Source organism: Lepus europaeus, chromosome 16 (assembly GCF_033115175.1).
Source record: "Lepus europaeus isolate LE1 chromosome 16, mLepTim1.pri, whole genome shotgun sequence".
Taxonomy (NCBI): domain Eukaryota; kingdom Metazoa; phylum Chordata; class Mammalia; order Lagomorpha; family Leporidae; genus Lepus; species Lepus europaeus.
In genome coordinates, this window is record NC_084842.1 from 45,467,654 (window position 1) to 45,485,080 (window position 17,427).

Genomic DNA, 17,427 nt, shown 5'->3' on the forward strand with positions numbered 1-17,427 from the left:
CCTCCTTGAATAGTTGCGGCCAGCAGTAGACAAAACATTCCGTAGGGAACAGGACCTCTTAGTGGGTGGCTCCCAGCCTCTGTCATTGTGGGATTGTATTTCCTCTCTCCAAATGGATTTTGTTTTGTTTTGAAACATTATGCTAATGAAACTAGTAAATAAAACTCTAGGAGCAGCTTCAAGTTTGAATGCCTCAGCCTGGTTTTCAAGCCCCTAGGATACTTCTGTAGTTTTCCTCTGGCTCAGGCTGCCACAAAAGGGCACCCCAGCTTGGAGAAGCTTCAGTACCAATTTTCTTCCAGTTCTGGAGGCTAGAAGTCCAAGATCAAGGTGGACAGATCAAGGTGGGCAGGGTTGATTTCTCCTGATGCCTCACTCATTAGTTGGTAGGTGGCCATCTTTCCCTTCTTTTATTGTTTGTGATGTATTTTATGTATTTCAAAGGCAGATTGACAGAATGAGAAGGAGAGAGAGCGCAAGAGCAAGAGAGAGAGAGAGAGAGAATCTTCCATCCACTGGTTGACTGGTTCATCCCTCAAATGGCTGGAATGGTCAGGGCTGGGCCACACTGAACCCTGGAGCCAGGAACTCAATCTGGGTCTTTTACATGGGTGGTAGAGGTCCAAGTACGTGGGCCATCTCCCACTCCTTCCAGGTGCATTAGTAGGGAGCTGGATCAGAAGTGGAGCAGCCAGGACTTGAACCAGTGCTCATATGGGATACCAGCCTTGCAGGCAGCAGCTCAACCTTCTGTGCCACAGCGCCAGCTTCCTCAATCTCTTCTTGTAAGGACACCAGCCAAGTTGGATGAGGGCCCAGCATGATGACTTCAGTTTTCTGTAGTCTGCTCTCTAAAGGCCCTACCTCCAGGTACAGTCACATTTTGAGGTACCGGGGCCTTCAGCGTATGCATACTGGTGACATAGCTGAGCCATAGCATTGTGCTGTCCCTTCCCCTAGTTCACATGACTTCCCTTAGCCTTCCTGTCATCTCTCCCACCTTCTGCCTCTTGCCCTGCCTTCCTACTTCTCTTTCAAGGCTGCTCTTCCAAGCTCTCCTGATGCCCAGTGGTTTTCCAGGCTGTTCAGGTGATCACAGAGGTGAACCATCTTTTTTCCAGAAGTATTCTGTTTGCTCCAGGAGCATCCCATCTTAGCAGTGTGGACGTAGAAAGGCCTAAAGTTTCATAATCCATAAGTGCTTTTCCTTTCCATAAAAGGAAAATCAAATGGAATATAAAATCAAGGAAGATAAAATGATCTCCAGATAAAATGAGAATCCAATAACATATGGTGAGGTGTGTGTGTACGGGGGAGCAGGGATAACAGGCATTGTGGTGCAGTGGGCTAAGCCACAGCTTGCACTACTGGCATCACATATCGGGATGCCAGTTCGAGTCCCAGCTGTTTCACTTCCTATCCAACTTCCTGCTAATGCGCCTGGGAAAGCAGTGGAAGATGACCAAAGTTCTTGGCCCCCTGCCAACCATGTGGGAGACCAGGATAGAATTCTCTTTCCGTTCCTTTGCCTTACAAATAAATAAATCTTAGATAGATAGATAGATAGATCGATAGATAACATATAGGGGGAAAATGATAATTTCCCAGAAGCTGAAAACCAGTGACATTGGATACCTGAAACTTGTTTACCATATGATGCTATTCTTGGGGAGCAGTTTGAAGTGGAATCCGGCCCTTTTCCTATGTCGTGAATACTCAAACACGTCTTCATTTGTTCCTCCCCAATGGTTCAGAAGCACTGGAGTCTCCTCCGTGCTCCCTCTGCCAGTCACTTGCCAAGCCCCCAGGGAAAGCCAAATTGACAGGACACACTTTCCTCCCCACGCCACCTTCCTCTTCCCCGCATACACACACTCCAGCACACACACCTCCCAGAAGCCCCGCCTTGTGCATCATCTCAGGCTGTCGCCTAGTAACCATATGCTTAGCAACCAGAAAGGGAAGTGTGATCACACCTCCCAGCACTGTGCACGGAGCGCCACAGACAATACAAACAGAGCCCTGTTTCTCTGTGCATCTAGAGGAAGGTAACTGTCAGAGGTGGCCGGCAGCACGGTGGCTCATCATCCGGGGGCCCAAATTGGTTGCTGTTTGGCTTTTACTTGGCATTGGGTAATGTCTTTGTGGAGGTGGCTGGGTAGGTGGTTCTCGGAGGGCCGGATATCTCCGCTCGCACTTGTTCTCGGGATGCCTGTGATGCAGGCAGGGCAGCTTGCAGCATCATTTCTGTGCCCACGCAGTCCTGCCCTGCACCAAGCCTGTGTCCCCCCGCCCCCACCCCTCCAGCATTGTTCCCTGCTGTTTCTTCAGCTGGAAGCCTGATCTTCTGGGCTCGGGCATGGCCCTGGCCCCCACCTGGCAGCTCTCCTGTCTACCCAGTGCCCAGTGTCTCTGCCTTTCAGATGCTCCTCTGTGCCGCCAGATGGCCCCCAGCTCCCCTGGTCAGATATGACCCCAATGCCCCCCACCACACACACACACACACACACACCTGTCCCTTACATTCATGTGAATCCCAGCTGATACCTCTGGGCCAGACACCAAAGTGAGCCAAGGCCCACTTCCTGTTCTCTACTGCTGCCCTGATCAGAAACTGGACCCCTGTGACTTCCCTGGGGATTGCTGGGTAAGGCAGAGATGGCCAGAGAGACCGAGTCTGAAGGTGTATGTTCCCATCCCAGATCCTTTTGTTTTGCCCTGCTTATTATGTGATTCAGGTCAAGTCTATTTCATGTATGTCTTAGTATTCCAAGGGGATTGGAATCTTTGTCCCGCAGGGCTATGATGACAGTTATTGCCTCTAGAGCCTTCATTTCACACCTCCCTACAGTCAAAGCCAAGTTCCTGGCAGGGTTCTCGGGAGGGAGTGCGAGGTAGTGGCAGGAAGGCTCAGCTCTAGCTCTGCCTCTGAGCTGGGGCCCTGCCCCCCACAGCCCTGACATTTCTTTTGTTCATTTGTAAGATGGAGTTAAGGGCACCTGCCTTGTGGAATGCACAGAGCTCCTGGGAGGCTCAAAGTAGGTAATATGCATCTATATTCTCTATGCATGTCAAGAGGCTTTACTAATTCTGGAGAGAAGAGTTTTATTTAAACAAACCCAGTCCCATCTTCGCATCTGTAAAAATGGAGAGATTCTAAAATGTCTAAAGCCCCTGACATCATCAAACCATAATAAACTGAGGAATGATTGTCACTTGTCCTTCAAAGTCCTCAGTGGCCAGAACCAAGTCTTCTTTCACAAGGAGTCTTTGTATTGAAGCTGTGGAGCAGGTTGCAGCAATATGTCCACTCCTTGCTCTCCAGTGCCCTGTGGCTAAGAGGCAGGTTATCACCTAGTCCAAACCTTAGCCAGGAACACTCTAGGGGCTTCTTACTCTGGTACATAACTCTACCCTTTCAATAAGGAAAACAGATGAGTCAGAACATGCCCAAGGCGTGATAGAAGAGCAAGGCAAGCAGTCATTGCTGCTGTAGGTGTCGGCAGAGTATGTCATGGGTGCTGCTATGGCAGATAGGTGTTTGGTGGTGGCCTGAGAGATAGCTGAATTTGCAAATGGGAAATACCCAAAGCAAGGACTACTAGCTGCTCAACATCAGTAATTTGTAGTAAGTCAAATCAAAGTGTGACAAACAAATGTGGTTGTGATCACAATCTTGAAGGTTGGCCGTCTGACCGAAGATGAACACACATTCCAGAGACATTTACATTCTCTTCAGAATTTCAGGTTCTTCTTCCAACAAATCATCTTCAATCCTCGCTCATACTGCAAGATCTATTTCAAAGCCTTTTGGAACAAAGGGTGCAACTTCACTGGGGGACTTTGCAGCTAACCAGCTTCCAATCCCATGACTTCAGGAAAAGATGAATAGAGCTTCCTGTGAAAATGTTGAGAACTCCAGCTTCATGATAAAGTTGCAAGAGATCAGCTATGACACAAGCATCAGCTGTCAACATGTCATAAGTAACTTTTTTAAGATACAGGAATTAGATGCATAGCAGTGGGGAGACAAATTGATCTATGTTCTATAAGTCACAACAGCATCAAGGGATATGAAGCTGGAAGAAACCTTGGCAATCACCTAGTCCAACCCCCTTATTCACAGGTGAGAAAATGATCCCCAAGCCTGCATCGTGGCACAGAGAGTTAAGCCACCCCTTGCAACCACCATCCCATATTGGAACGCCAGGTCGAGCCCCAGCTGCTTCACTTCTGATCTCATGGGAGAACTGAATGGAGTTCTAGGCTCCAGGCTTCTGTGGGGGTGCTGCCATTTGGACAGTTAAGCAGCAGTCTCTCTGTCTCTCTGTCTCTCTCTCTCTCTTTCTCTACCCCCCATCTCCCTCTCCCTCTCCGTCTCTGTCATTTAAAAAAAAGAATCCCCAAGATGTTAGCAACAATTAATTTGGCATTATAAATTCATTTCTCTTACTGTTCAAATAAAAATAAGACAACAGGAAAGTGACTTGACTAAGGTTCTGCTGCAGTGTAGAGGCAGACGCAGATGGTGTTCGGACCCCAAATCTGTTGATTTCTGTCCTTCTACTCATCCCAGGGGGACTCCCTCTGAGGCTTGAACTGAATCTCTAAGAAGACTTTGTTACAATGCTGGTGAGCTCATGCTGCCAACCAGCCTTTGTCATTTAAAACTTTAGGTGACCGGCATTTCACAATCTCCTGGATAATTTCAGAAGCCTGATCTTTTGAACGAAACACAGACAACATGTTCTAGGGGGAAATGTCAGCAGTAAGCCTATGTCTGAGAACACACCTGATTCTACAGTGTTAAAACCACCCGCTGAAGAGTGATGTGAAAGTAGAACCCACGTCCCACGTTGCTCATCCACTCGAGGGAACCAGAAATGCTGCTAATGGGGTGGTAAAAGCATTCCGGGTGCCATCCCCCGCACAGGCTCAGTCTATAGCTTTTGTTCCCATGGTCTCTTCAATAAATGTGACTCAGTCTGCTATTTGGTCCCACTTCCTCTGGGCAAGGAGCTGAGAGCAGTGGCTCTGTGGTACCTGTCATGGGTGACTCAGGAGCCCCAGCTGAGCAAACTCCCTCTGCTGTTCCAAGCACAGCCCTCCCCAACTCTTGCAGTTTTCCAAGCACTCACTAATCAATAGGAGTGGTGTCCTGCCACCCTACCCCCTTATTTTTTTAAAAAAAGCTGTACAGGTATTTTAGCAAGTTGCCAAAGAGCTTTCTTCACCCACCCACGCATCTATAGATTGTGCAGACTCCCTCGTCTTCATGATGCATGGAAGGCCAAGTACAGGTCAAATTGTATTCCTGTGAAAAACAAACACAAAAGACAGGAAGAGCCTCCCAACCACTCTTCTAAATGCTTGTCAGAGCAGGAGCATGATACACTAGGTGTTTCGGGAGGGGGAGGGGAGTCATGTGGGCTTGTCTACACTTGTAAACTTGTTTTTGCTCTAAGAGTTAGCCAAGATGGGTGCTTTCATTGCTTTGGATACACATTATTCTAAACTCAAGGGGATATTTTCTATAAGAAGAAGAACAAAAAGCAATGAATAAGAAGTGTGGGCTCTGCTTCCCCTCAGTTACCTGAAGCACAGAGACATAGGGAGCTGCATGACAGGACTGCCAGTGTAATGTCAGGACTAGAGGGGATTCAACTGCCAAAGTATCCATTTAGTAAGGCACTCCAAAAATATTCATTTAGCATCTACTAAAAACGAGCCCCAGAAAGTCTGTAGTACAAATTTGCTGTATGCTACACATCCATAGGGCTGGGTGTGTTGGATACTGCATTTTATCAGACTCCCAAGACAGGAGAGTAGGGTGAATGGAGTGCCATCACATCAAGCCAGTGAGCCACCCTAAGCTCTGGGGGTGACACACCCTCTCCAAGAAAATAATGCCTTCTTCCAGGACATCTGAGATACTGTGCCCGTTGCTTGCCAATCGGCTGTGGACTTTTTCTCTTTATCCTTTATTCTCATAGGAAAGGAAGGGCTCAATCTGAGTTAACTGTATCCTCTCATATTGACTGATGAGTATGAGTAAGCAGAGCCCCTAACTCATCTGCGCATGTACATTCTCTCCCTCCCTCTCTCTCTATCCCTCTCTCTCTCCCTCCCTCTCTCTCTCTCTCTCACACACACACACACACACGTGCACACACACAATGCTTTGGTCACCATGACACATCCCCATATATACCCAGTAATGGCAAAGCAAGACCAGTGCTTGAACAGTATGGCACTTTAGCTAGTGGTAGGACGCTCTAAGAGGAGGCTGCCTGTGAGCTGTGATTTCCCAGATTCTTGAGGGTGACCATCCAGGAAGTGGCAACTCATTAAACTTGGTCACTTAGACCTGACCATGGATGATTTTGTAAGGGCAGGAGAAAAATGACTTCAGGAGAGAAAAAACCTCTTTCCCTAAGCTAAAGTTTTACAAATGTCTGGGAAGAACTCTGATCAGGGGTCCATTTCTGGGACAATCCCCATGGCCAGGGGATGGGGTACTGTGTTTGCTTAAGCATGGTTAATGTGTCTAGACCATGGTGGGGGAAGAAGAGATGGTCAGCCACAATGGGCAGCATTCACCATAACTAGAAGTTTAGCCTAAGAGAAGGTATAGTTCCTACAAATAAATCAAGTGAAACTCTGAAGAAAGGGGAGCAGGCATTGCAGATGGACAAGACAGCTGAGGTCCCTACAATAATGGGTTGGGTGGCAGTTTATGATAGGCGGCTAGCAGGTGTGTGTGTGATGTTGGGAGGACTATTGATTGTGGAGAATGGTGATATCCAAAGTGCTTGGAAGTTAGAATTGTGTGATTATGTTATTCCTAAGAACTGAATAAAACTTTATGAAACATGCAAGTAGCAAGGTCTTGAAGTATACATCAGTCAATCATTTAGATATTACCATATTGTTTGACAACACTCATTTTATCAAAGATATAACTGACCTCACCTGCCTGGTCAAGTCTCCCTGCTTGTAGGGTTTTTCAGTACTGTTTACATGTTTGCTTTTTGTTTCATCCTTCCTGGACTTGAACTTAATGTCAGTATTAATGGTAGTGTTCCCATAGAATCATCCCTGCCCTTCAAGGATGACATTTGTATTATATGGCTTACATCTGAAATTGAGAAACCACCTTGCCCCTTAGCATTGAGTGAATGGTGTTCTTGGAGAAAATGGCTATTTTTTATTCTGCCTTTTAGCTAGCTAGACTACACTATGCTCTTGTCAATAAGTATTAATGTTTTAATACTCTGCTTATGACTATATAATAATGACTTCTCAAAGATATTCACATCTGAATTCCAAAATTTGCAACTATATTGGCCTACATGGTAAGAGAATCTACAGATGAGATGAAATTAAGTTCTTGAGCCAGGAAGATTATCTTGGATTTTCTGGTTTGACTGAACGCTATCACAAAGGTCCTTGTAAGAGTGAGGCAAACGGTATCTTTTTCTTCTTCCTATTTGTTGAACTCTTCACTTAGTGTAGGGTTAATCTTAAGAGTATAAAGTAAACTGAAAGTGGATCATTGTAAAAATTGAGAGGAATAAGAGGAGGGGGAGCCCTACCACCCACATAGGAGACCCAGACTAAGTTCCCAGCTCCTGGCTCCTGACTTGGCTTCAGCCTGACCTGGACCTGGCTGTTGCATACAGGGGAGTTCAGAGTAAGAGAAGACAGTGTGGCAGAGCTAAAATGGGAGAGGGAGAGGGGAGGGAGGGGGAGGGGGGGGAGGGGGAGGGGGAGAGGGAGAGAGGGGAGGGAGAGGGAGAGGGGGAGGGGAGGGGGAGGGAGAGGGAGGGAGAGAAATTGGAAGATGCTGCCTGCTGGCTGTAAAAATGGAGGAAGGGACCATGAGCGAGGAATGGAAGCAGTCTCTCTTCCCTGGAAAAAACACCAAGATTCTCCCCTAGAGCCTCTGGAAGGAATGCAGCCCTGCCAGCTCCTTCACTTCAGGATTTATAATCCACAGAACTGTACGTTTGTGTTGTTTAAGCCACCAAATCTGTGATAATTTGTTACAGCAACAGTAAGAAACTAATACAAGTATGTTTTCAGAAAGCAACTTGGCAGGGTGTACTAAGAAATGTAAGAGTAGATGTCTTCTGACTCAGTAATTCTACTTCTAGGATTCTCTTCTAATGAGATAATCAGATATGCGTCACTGCACATATGGCAAAAAGTTCATTACAGTACCGTCTGTAACAGCAAACCTCCGAGCCATCAGAGAGTCTCCCAGCATCACTCAAGTGAGAAAACGCAGCCCTCTGCCTGACCACCAGCCCCTTTATGACGTTATGCCAAACAATGTGCTGTGCTCCCAGCTGGGGATGACCTGTGCTAGAAAATGACTATGAGTTCAGTGTTGCTGTCCATCTACTAATAGGACAAGCGTGCACTGACCATGCTGGGTGCTGGGCCGGCGCCCCAGGCACAGAGCAAAGGACATGTATGGGATGAGGAGGAGCTGCAAGAAGCTGGCCAGGGAAAACATGAAGGCTTTTTAGAAAAGTTGATGTTCCACTTAAAACTTGGATGACCAGTGGCCAGCATTGTGTCGCAGTGGCCTGTGACATCCAGCATCCAGTATCAGTACGCTAGTTCAAGTCCCAGCAGCTCCACTTCCAATCCAGCTTCCTGCCAATGCACCTGGGAAATCAGCAGAAGATGGCCCAAGTCCTTGTGCCCATGCCATCCAGGTGGGAGACCTGGGTGGAGTTCCTGGCTCCTGGCCAAGGGAATCCTTTCACAGTGATAAAATAGGTCTGTGTGGGTGCTTACAGAAGCATATATACAAGGGATAAAGTTGTGCAGAACTACAGGGCTGGTGCTGTGGTGCAGTAGGTTAATCCTCCGCCTGCAGCGCCGGCATCCCATGTGGGTGCTGATTCTGGTCCCAGCTACCTGGCTGCTCCTCTTCTGATCCAGCTCTCTGCTATGGCCTGGGAAAGCAATAGAGGATGGCCCATGTGCTTGGGCCCCTGCATCCATGTGGGAGACCTGGAAGAAACTTCAGGCTCCTGGTTTCAGATTGGCCCAGCTCTGGTCTTTGTGGGCATTTGGGGAGTGAACCAGTGGATGGAGGACATTTCTCTCTGTCTCTCCCTCTCACTGTCTGTAACTCTACCTCTCAATAAATAAATAAAATCTTAAAAAAAAATTGTACAGAACTAAACACACACACACACAAAGAGAGAGAGAGAGAGAGAGAGAGAGGAATCCATGTTGAATGGTGAAAATGGAAGACGCTCTGTAGACTCGTTACAGCATGGTGACAATGTCGGTTTCCTGATTTTGATATTACACTTACCAAATGCCACACTCAGGGAAGATGAGTCAAGGGTGCATAGAACTCTGTGTGCTATTTGTGCAACTTCCTGTGAGTCTATAGTTATTTCAAAATTAAAAAAAAAAAAAATAGAAGAAATAGCAAGTCTAAAATTTCTTTGACACTTTTGTCCCCCCAAATTTTCTCACCACCTGAATAGTTCCAGGGTCATTTCAGTTGGTGTTTAAATAGCCTGTGGTCCTCCCATCCCTTCTGGCTGTCTGCTCATGGCCAAGTATGGTAGGGAGGTGATGCCAGCAACTGACAGCAGAGGAGAAGGGAAAACTCGCTTCCCAAGTCTCTGGTGTTTTGGGCCATTGCCTGCCCTCTCCCTTAATAGTCACTGGGGGCATCTTTTCCCTACCACCTATAAGGTGATCAGCTGTGTTTGTGAGACACCACTGACAGGTGTGAGAGCCTGGCTACCTTCTCTCTCCTCTTCCAGCCTGGGTTTGCTTAACTATATACTTGCTGACATCTATTATTTATTATTTAAGATTTATTTATTTTGTATGAAAGATATAGTTACAGAGAGAGAGAGAGAGAGAGAGAGAGAGAGAGCGAGTTTCTATCTGCTGATTCATTCCCCAAATGGTTTCAACAGCCGGGGCTGAGCCAGGCTGAAGCCAGAAGCCTGGAACTCCATCTGAGTCTCCCACCTGGGTGGGGAGACCAAGCACTTGGGCCATCTTCTGCTTTCCCAAGCACAGGAACAGAGAGTTGAGCTGGTACCCAAATCAGTACTTATAGAGGATGCCAGCATTGCACGCTTAACCCGCTGAGCCACATGCTGGCCCCCTGACATCTGTTCTTTCAGGTGCATTTCATGTGCTACCTCTTCTTAGAAGCCACTTTCCCGCACCATATTTCTTATAGCAGTAATTTGGAACATTGACTAAGCACTCTGTTAAAGGTCTCGTAATCTACCTAACAAATGAAAGTGTATAGCATCGCCTTAGGGAGTAGAGAATGCTAGAATTCAGATCCTGGCTCTACACTTGCCAGCTCCTTACCAGCTCTGGGTGAGGGAGAGAAAACGGCCAGGGAACAGGCTGGAGAGAGAAGAAACCTCTGTTGGAAGGAGGGGAGACTTGGGTGGAACACAGGGACAGCAAGGATTAGTGAGATGACCGAGTGCTCGGACATAATAAAAAATGGCCTGTTCATTCACTCATTCGTTCATCAGGTGTTTGTCAGGTGCCTAATCTGTGTGAGGGATATGGAGGGTGAAAATGGTGCCTGGTCTCATGGGATCTACCCCAGAGGCTCTGCATTCAGGCTCACTCACTCACCGGTCATGTGACCTGGAAAAGCTACTTAACACGCTTGAAGCTCAGTTCCTTCTCTGTAGGTTGGAATCACAACAGCCCCCCTTGTCTTTGCTTTTGCTTCCCATGCTGCCCACAGTCAGTCATGGGCTGAAAATATTAAGTGGGAAATTCAGAAATTCATATGTTTTAGATTGGGCACCATTCTTTTTTTAAAATTCTTAGTTAATTTTTAACAGATTCAGTGTGCTTTGTAGATACAATTCTAGGAACATAATGAAAAAAAATTTTTTTTGCTTTTTTTGAGAGGGAGGCAGGGCGAGAGAGAGAGAGAGAGAGAGAGAGAGAAACATTCCCGTCTGCTGGTTTACTCCCTAAATACCCACAACAGCCAGGAGGCCAAAGGCGGAAACTGAATCCAGGTCTCCAACATAATTGGAAAGAACCCAATTACTTAGGCCATCACTGCTGCCTCCCAAGATCTCCATTAGTGGGGACCTAGAAACAGGAGCCAGAGATGGGAATCGAACCTGTTTACTATGATGCAGGACATGGGTCAGGCCAAACACTCACCCTGTGCAGTGATGAAATATCACACCACCCCATGCTGGGCTGTGACTCATCCCCTTGTGCCGTACACCCACACTGCACTCTCTGCCCACCTGTTCGTCGCTTAGTAGCTGTCTCAGTTATCAGATCAACTATTGTGTGCTTGACTATAGAGTTTGTTCTCTACTACTCTGGCATCCACCATGGGTTTTGGAACGGATCCCCTGGGCATGAGCTGGGACTACTATACTCATTGTAAATTAAGATAACTAAGCCAACCTCAGTGGATTTCTTTGAGGCTTTAAGAGATGATGTGCTTAGTGCGTAGCAGAATGGCCTAAACGTATTTTGTCATTAGTTCTCACTGTCCTCTCTTTTTGCTGTTCCATAGACTGCTTGTAACTATCTGAATTCCACCAGGGCAGCACAGGGCTGATGGGCATAACTTGGTACTCTAGGTTCAGTTACACCGAATGCTGCACGGTTCTGTAGCGCTCAGGGCAAATGATGCTGCCAAGAAGAAGGAGCAACTTGTCTTGTATTTCTGTCAATTTTTGCTTTACATATTCAAGTCTCTGTCTTTTAGTGCATACAGTTTATGACCACAATTTCTTAGTGAATTTTTCCTTTTTAATATAATTGCTTATAATCATGTTTTTAATGTTTTTCTTGAAATCTCTATCAGCTTTTTTTATTTAGTAATTACCTGGTTTATATTTTCTATCCCCTTAGTTCAAGCTGTCTTAATATTTTAGGGTTTTTTTTTTAATAAACTTCATGTAGCTGGATTTAAAAACATTAAGTTTGAAAGTCTTTGTCTTTTAGCTGCAATTTAAGCTTTCTTTTTAAAAAAAAAGATTTATTTATTTATTTTGAAATTCAGAGCTACAGAGAAGAGATGGAGAGACAGAGATTTTCCATCTTCTGATTCACTCCCCAGATGGCCACAATAGCCAGAGTGGGGCCAGGCCGAAGCTAGCAGCCAGGACCTTCATTGGGTCTCCCACATGGTGACAGGGGCCTAAACACTTGGGTCATCTTGCACTGCTTTTCCCAGGCCATTGGCAGGGGGCTGGATTGGAAGTGGAGCAGCTGAGACATGAACCAGTGCCCATATGGGATGCTGGTGGCGCAAGTGGCAGCTTTACCTGCTAGACCACAATGCCGGCCCCAGAAATTTAAGCTTTCTTAAAAATTTATTAAGACTTCTGCTATGGCTTGAACAAGTTGTCTCCAAAATTCAGTTGTTGTCATTGTGATAGTATTAAAGGGAGGATCTTTGAGAGGTTCCCTTATTAATAGGATGAAAGCTCTTATAGAAGCGATTTCCCACATCAGTTAGCTGCAGTTGGCTTGCCTTTCTGCCTTCTCCCATGTTAGGACACAGGAGGAGGCCCACACCAGATGACAACACCTTGATGTTGCCCATCCCAGCCTCCACATTTCTGTTGCATCCTGGATATTCTGTTCTGGCAACACAGAACAGACTCAGAACAATTGCTCTGCATTTATCCTGTGTTGCTTTGCTTTGCCTTCGACCTTGACTTTCACTGGATTGACTGTGTTTCTGCTGCTTTCTGCTCTGACCCCTACTGGTCTGGAAGTTATACTTGCATTACATTTCTGTTACTTTAATGCTTTTTTCTAACTTTTAACTCATAACTGAATTGAACATCTAAGATTATTCTTTATCATTATCCTCTTTCCCCAGGTGGAAAGACGTTAACATTTCTCCTCCATCTTCCACCCTGCCTCGGCCAGCATGTTAGTGCGCCCTTCTTTTCCACAACACCCCTCCCCAACTTTAGCCGTTAGGATTGTTATCTTGGACTTTGAACATTTTCGCTATTTGAATATTAATATCATCTATAGCACCTAATTACACTGCTTTTTTTTTTTTTTTTTGACAGGCAGAGTTAGACAGTGAGAGAGAGAGAAAGACAGAGAGAAAGGTCTTCCTTTTGCCGTTGGTTCACCCCCTAAATGGCAGCTACAGCCGGCGCACTGTGCTGATCCAAAGCCAGGAGCCAAGTGCCTCCTCCTGGTCTCCCATGGGGTACAGGGCCCAAGCACTTGGGCCATCTTCCACTGCCTTCCTGGGCCACAGCAGAGAGCTGGACTGGAAGAGGACCAACCGGGACAGAATCCAGTGCCCCAACCGGGACTAGAACCCGGGATGCTGGTGCCGCAGGCGGAGGATTAGCCTAGTGAGCCGCGGCGCCGGCCTACACTGCTTCTTAATCATCTAATCTGTAATTTGCATCTGTTGCCCTTTCCCCAAGGTTGGTTGGTTGCTTGTGTGGATTGTAATTGGGAAGTGGGGTGGGGTACTTTCCACTTTTTTTTTTTTTATTGTGGAACTACATACAGAGTGTTGGTTTAAGAAAAGAAGACTGCCTGAATCATTTGTCACCAATTCTGGATTTGTTTTTAATTTTTATTACTTAGATTAGAATTCCCACTGCACATAGGATGGCACAAGCTTTGGCTTTTAATTTTCTTCCTTCTTTCTCTCCTTCCTTCCTTCCCTGGGCCCCAGCCAAGGGAAGTAGCCTCATTTTGGGGGGCTGGTGAGCAGTGTTTCCAATGCTTGTCTTCTACTTAGGACAGCTTTTTCTTCTCTGTTTTCGATCCCTGCCTCATAAGGATATGAGGCCTGATAACACCATCCTGCATGAACATGAAACTGAACATGAACAGGAACATGAACATGAGCAGGAATGTGAGCATGAACCCCTCTGCCCCAGTGCTAGCTCCTGGGCTCCATCCTCTGCTATCCCCATGGCTTCTCCAGCCTCAGTGCCATTCAATGTGGTTCTGTAGTCGCTCTGTTTCTGACACACGTACCTAGAAATTTCTTCTTTCCCACCTAAGGGTGACTAAGGCTTTTTAAAAAGTTACATTTTATCTAGCATTCCAAAGATATGGAATGGGCCAACCTACATTGGTCCATCTAGCATAGTGACTGTAAACCATATGTTCTGTGTTCTTTCACTGGCAAAAACTCACTTTTTTTTTTTAAAGATTTATTTATTTATTTGAAAGTCAAGAGTTATGCAGAGAGAGAGTCTTCCATCCGATGGTCCACTCCCCAGTTGGCTGCAACGGCTGGAGCTGTGCCGATCTGAAGCCAGAAGCCAGGAGCTTCTTCCGGGTCTCCCACACAGGTACAGGGGCCCAAGGACTTGGCCCATCTTCTACTGCTTTCCCAGGCCATAGCAGAGAGCTGGATCAGAAGAGGAGCAGCCGGGACTAGAACCGGCACTCATATGGGATGCCAGTGCTTCAGGCCTGGGCATTAACCTACTGTGCCACAGCACCGGTCCCAAAAACTCACTTTCATTTATTCAGTCAGCAAATGTCACTAAGTCGACCTACCAGATCCTGCAGCTACAGGGATGAGTAAAGAGAAGCAGTCCTCTCTGCCGGCCTAGGACTTTGCATCCAGTGGGGGAGACAGCCTTGAATGAGACAGTCTAAGGAATGAACGTAAATGTACAACAAGCACAGCTGCTAAAGAAAGGCCTGCCCTGAGACGCTGGCCCTGCTAGGGGAGGCCTGATGCAGCCTGAGGTCAGGGAAGTGGCAGCGAGGTGTCTAGAGGCCGGAGGACAGCCTAAGGAGTGGTGAATTGCCAAGGACAGAAGTGTCCCCAGGGCCTTCTGTCCTCCCAGTCCTTCTGCCTCAGAGACTGTAGAGCCCGGTGTGTAACTTGCTCCCTAAACAGGTAGCAGGAACCCAAGGTGATCAAATGCTAAGGTGTGAGGGTGGGAGAGGGGCAGGATGTCCCCTGGCATGATACCCTAGAATGCCGTGAGCTGCCAAAGATACCATCATGCTGTGAACTTAAAAAAGAATCTGAGAGACTTTTCTACTGAATTTTGTACCTGGCACATTTTGACTAGTAGGGTGGGGCATGGAGGGGGAGTCATAAACGGTATTTCTCTTGCCCTGAGTCTAGAGTTGAGTATTTCTTCTCCCTCCAGGCGATGAGCAGAGAGAGGAACTCAATCAGTCTCTAAATAAATCCTCATGGACCCCAGGCACCTTCTCTATAACATTAGGAGGTCGCATTTAGGGAGAGGGTAGCACCCTTCTATTTCTGGCATCTAAGATGGTGAGCCCCCAGTCACCCTGCATTTCCTGGGCTCCCCACCCCAGTAACAGAGCATCCTGCCACCTCTGTACCTGGAGCGATTGGCTTGGTGCCTCTCAGTCCCCTGCTCAATGCTCCACTTCGCTGATATGATCTGATGGTCCAAACACCCCTTTCTCGTCTTTGGGTTCATATTCACAGCCAGCCCTGCACTGTGTGCCAAGAAAATGCAATGTGAGTGTTCAGAAGGCTGAGCTTGCTCCTGTTGGATGTTTACTAACCTGGTGGGATCGGTGGGGCAGAAAGGGCAGCCAGGGTCTCATCAGAACTTCCTTTTTATGGACACAAACCACCACCTAATCCCCAGTAGGCCCTGTCTGAATCCGAGTCTGGCCCCGAGCCTCCCGTCATTTTGCTGACCCAACGTCTCACCCTAGAGGTGGCCCCAAAGGTGCAAAGTTAGACTCTGAAACCGAGCCAGGAGACTACATCTCAGGGACCCTCCTCCCCTCCCCTTCCTGCTTCCCGGGCCCACCTGGGATCTCCCCTCTGCTTCCTGGGCTGATTCACCGGCAGCTCCCTATGAGGATGGCATGTGCTTGTCACTTTGGCTAGGGAGACCCAGACTTGCAGTCTGGCATCCTCACTGCATGGGCTGTGAAAGGCATCTTCACCCTGGTAGGGATTTATTGTCAGGTAAGGTGATCACCTGTGGCAGGCAAAGAGAAGAGAGACTTGGGTCGGCGTCCTTCTTTCTGTTCTCTCCCACACTGGCACTGCTCACCCCAATATCCTGCTGCCACTCCATCCCCCCTGCACTGTTTGGCGTCCCCCTACCAATGCTTCCCTGGGACCCTTTGACTTCGCTGAAGCCCGTCACTGGAGAGCAAAGGGCAAGCCCAGCCTCACGGGTCCACAGGGAAGGTAGCAGGCCAGGATGAGAGTCAGCGGCAGGCACACAGCCTGCACTTGCCTGAAGGTGGCTGGTAGGACCCCTGATGGCTCTTCCCTTGCTCAGCCTCCACAACTAGATTTTGGGACTATCCCCACCCCTCTTCCAACTCCACAGTGCTTCCACAACAGTCTTCACCTTTCTTATCACAGACCCTCCCCCTGAGCAAGCTGGAGAGCCATGGTCCCACCCGTGCTGTGTCTAGGGTAGGCTGTGATGACTCATGGCAGGAGCTCCAGAAATGGGTGCTCCATGCTGGGTCGGTGCAGTCACATAGCATTTCTGGGATATGTGTGTGTGTGACGTCTTACTGTTCGCTTTGCCCACCCAAGTCCTGCGGGTCACGATTACACCCCTTTGCACGGCAGATGAGGAAGTGAAGAAATACCCAGGCCACTGCAGGGCTAAGATTAGGCCCGGAGCCTGGTCCCCTGCTCCTGACACACAGGTGCGCGCAGAGCTGCTGCTGGCAGAATGCCTGCCTGCAGGTGGAGTTCCAGCGCCTGGTGCTCTCCATACATCTTATGTATACACAGCCTGGCATTGACTCCTCATGACAACTCTGAAGCTGCGACATTGTCATCCCATTTTACAGAGGAGGAAACCACAGCTCAGAATAGCTGGCAATGTGTGCATGACGCCGCTGATGAGTGAGAGTGCTGTGGCTTGCCTTCAGGTCCGTCCGTCTAAGCTGCCTCCTCTTCCCCCTGAGCTGGCAGGTGCATCCCATGGGCATCCAGCGAGGGGCCCTTCAGCTGCAGAGCATATAACTCAGGGGGAGCTTGGCCAGGCCTGTTCGGTTCCAAACTCCTGGGTGAATGATGGCCTCCTTGTGTATGGTCCAGGTCCCATGCTGAGTGCAATGGGGATAAAGTGCGTGAGGCACAAATGCCGGCTGTTGAGGAAGCTGTAGCCTTGAGGAGTGAATGTAACATATTCACACTAAGGCAGACAAGTCCTAAAGAGAGCAAGGGCTCATCTGACTGGGAGACGTGAAGACAAGCTTCGCAGCAGATTTAGAACTTGAGGTGCACTTTGCAAAAAGCGGCTTTTACCAGGCAGAGATGTGGGGATAGGGAGACATTGCACTCTGTGTTACAGGGACCAGATGGAAGTTTGCCATGAATTCTTGCATGATTGTTCTGCAAGTGGTATTGAGTATCCCACTTTCTCTACTCACCGGCAATGGTCCTTTGCATCCCAAACT

The 17,427-nt window shown here is 47.7% G+C and overlaps 1 protein-coding gene across 5 annotated transcripts in view; it reads left to right on the plus strand.

The window, feature by feature from the left end:
* The window catches only part of PTK2B (protein tyrosine kinase 2 beta), a 129,022-nt gene that overhangs the window by 18,925 nt on the left and 92,670 nt on the right, over positions 1 to 17,427 (plus strand). The window contains exon 1 of one of the 5 annotated variants that reach the window (XM_062213844.1): positions 4,108 to 4,126. The exons of the other annotated variants lie outside the window; for them this stretch is intronic. The gene's annotated coding sequence lies outside the window, so the exon portion shown is untranslated. Of the gene's footprint in view, positions 1 to 4,107; positions 4,127 to 17,427 lie in introns of those variants that run through there. 5 annotated transcript variants of the gene reach the window in all.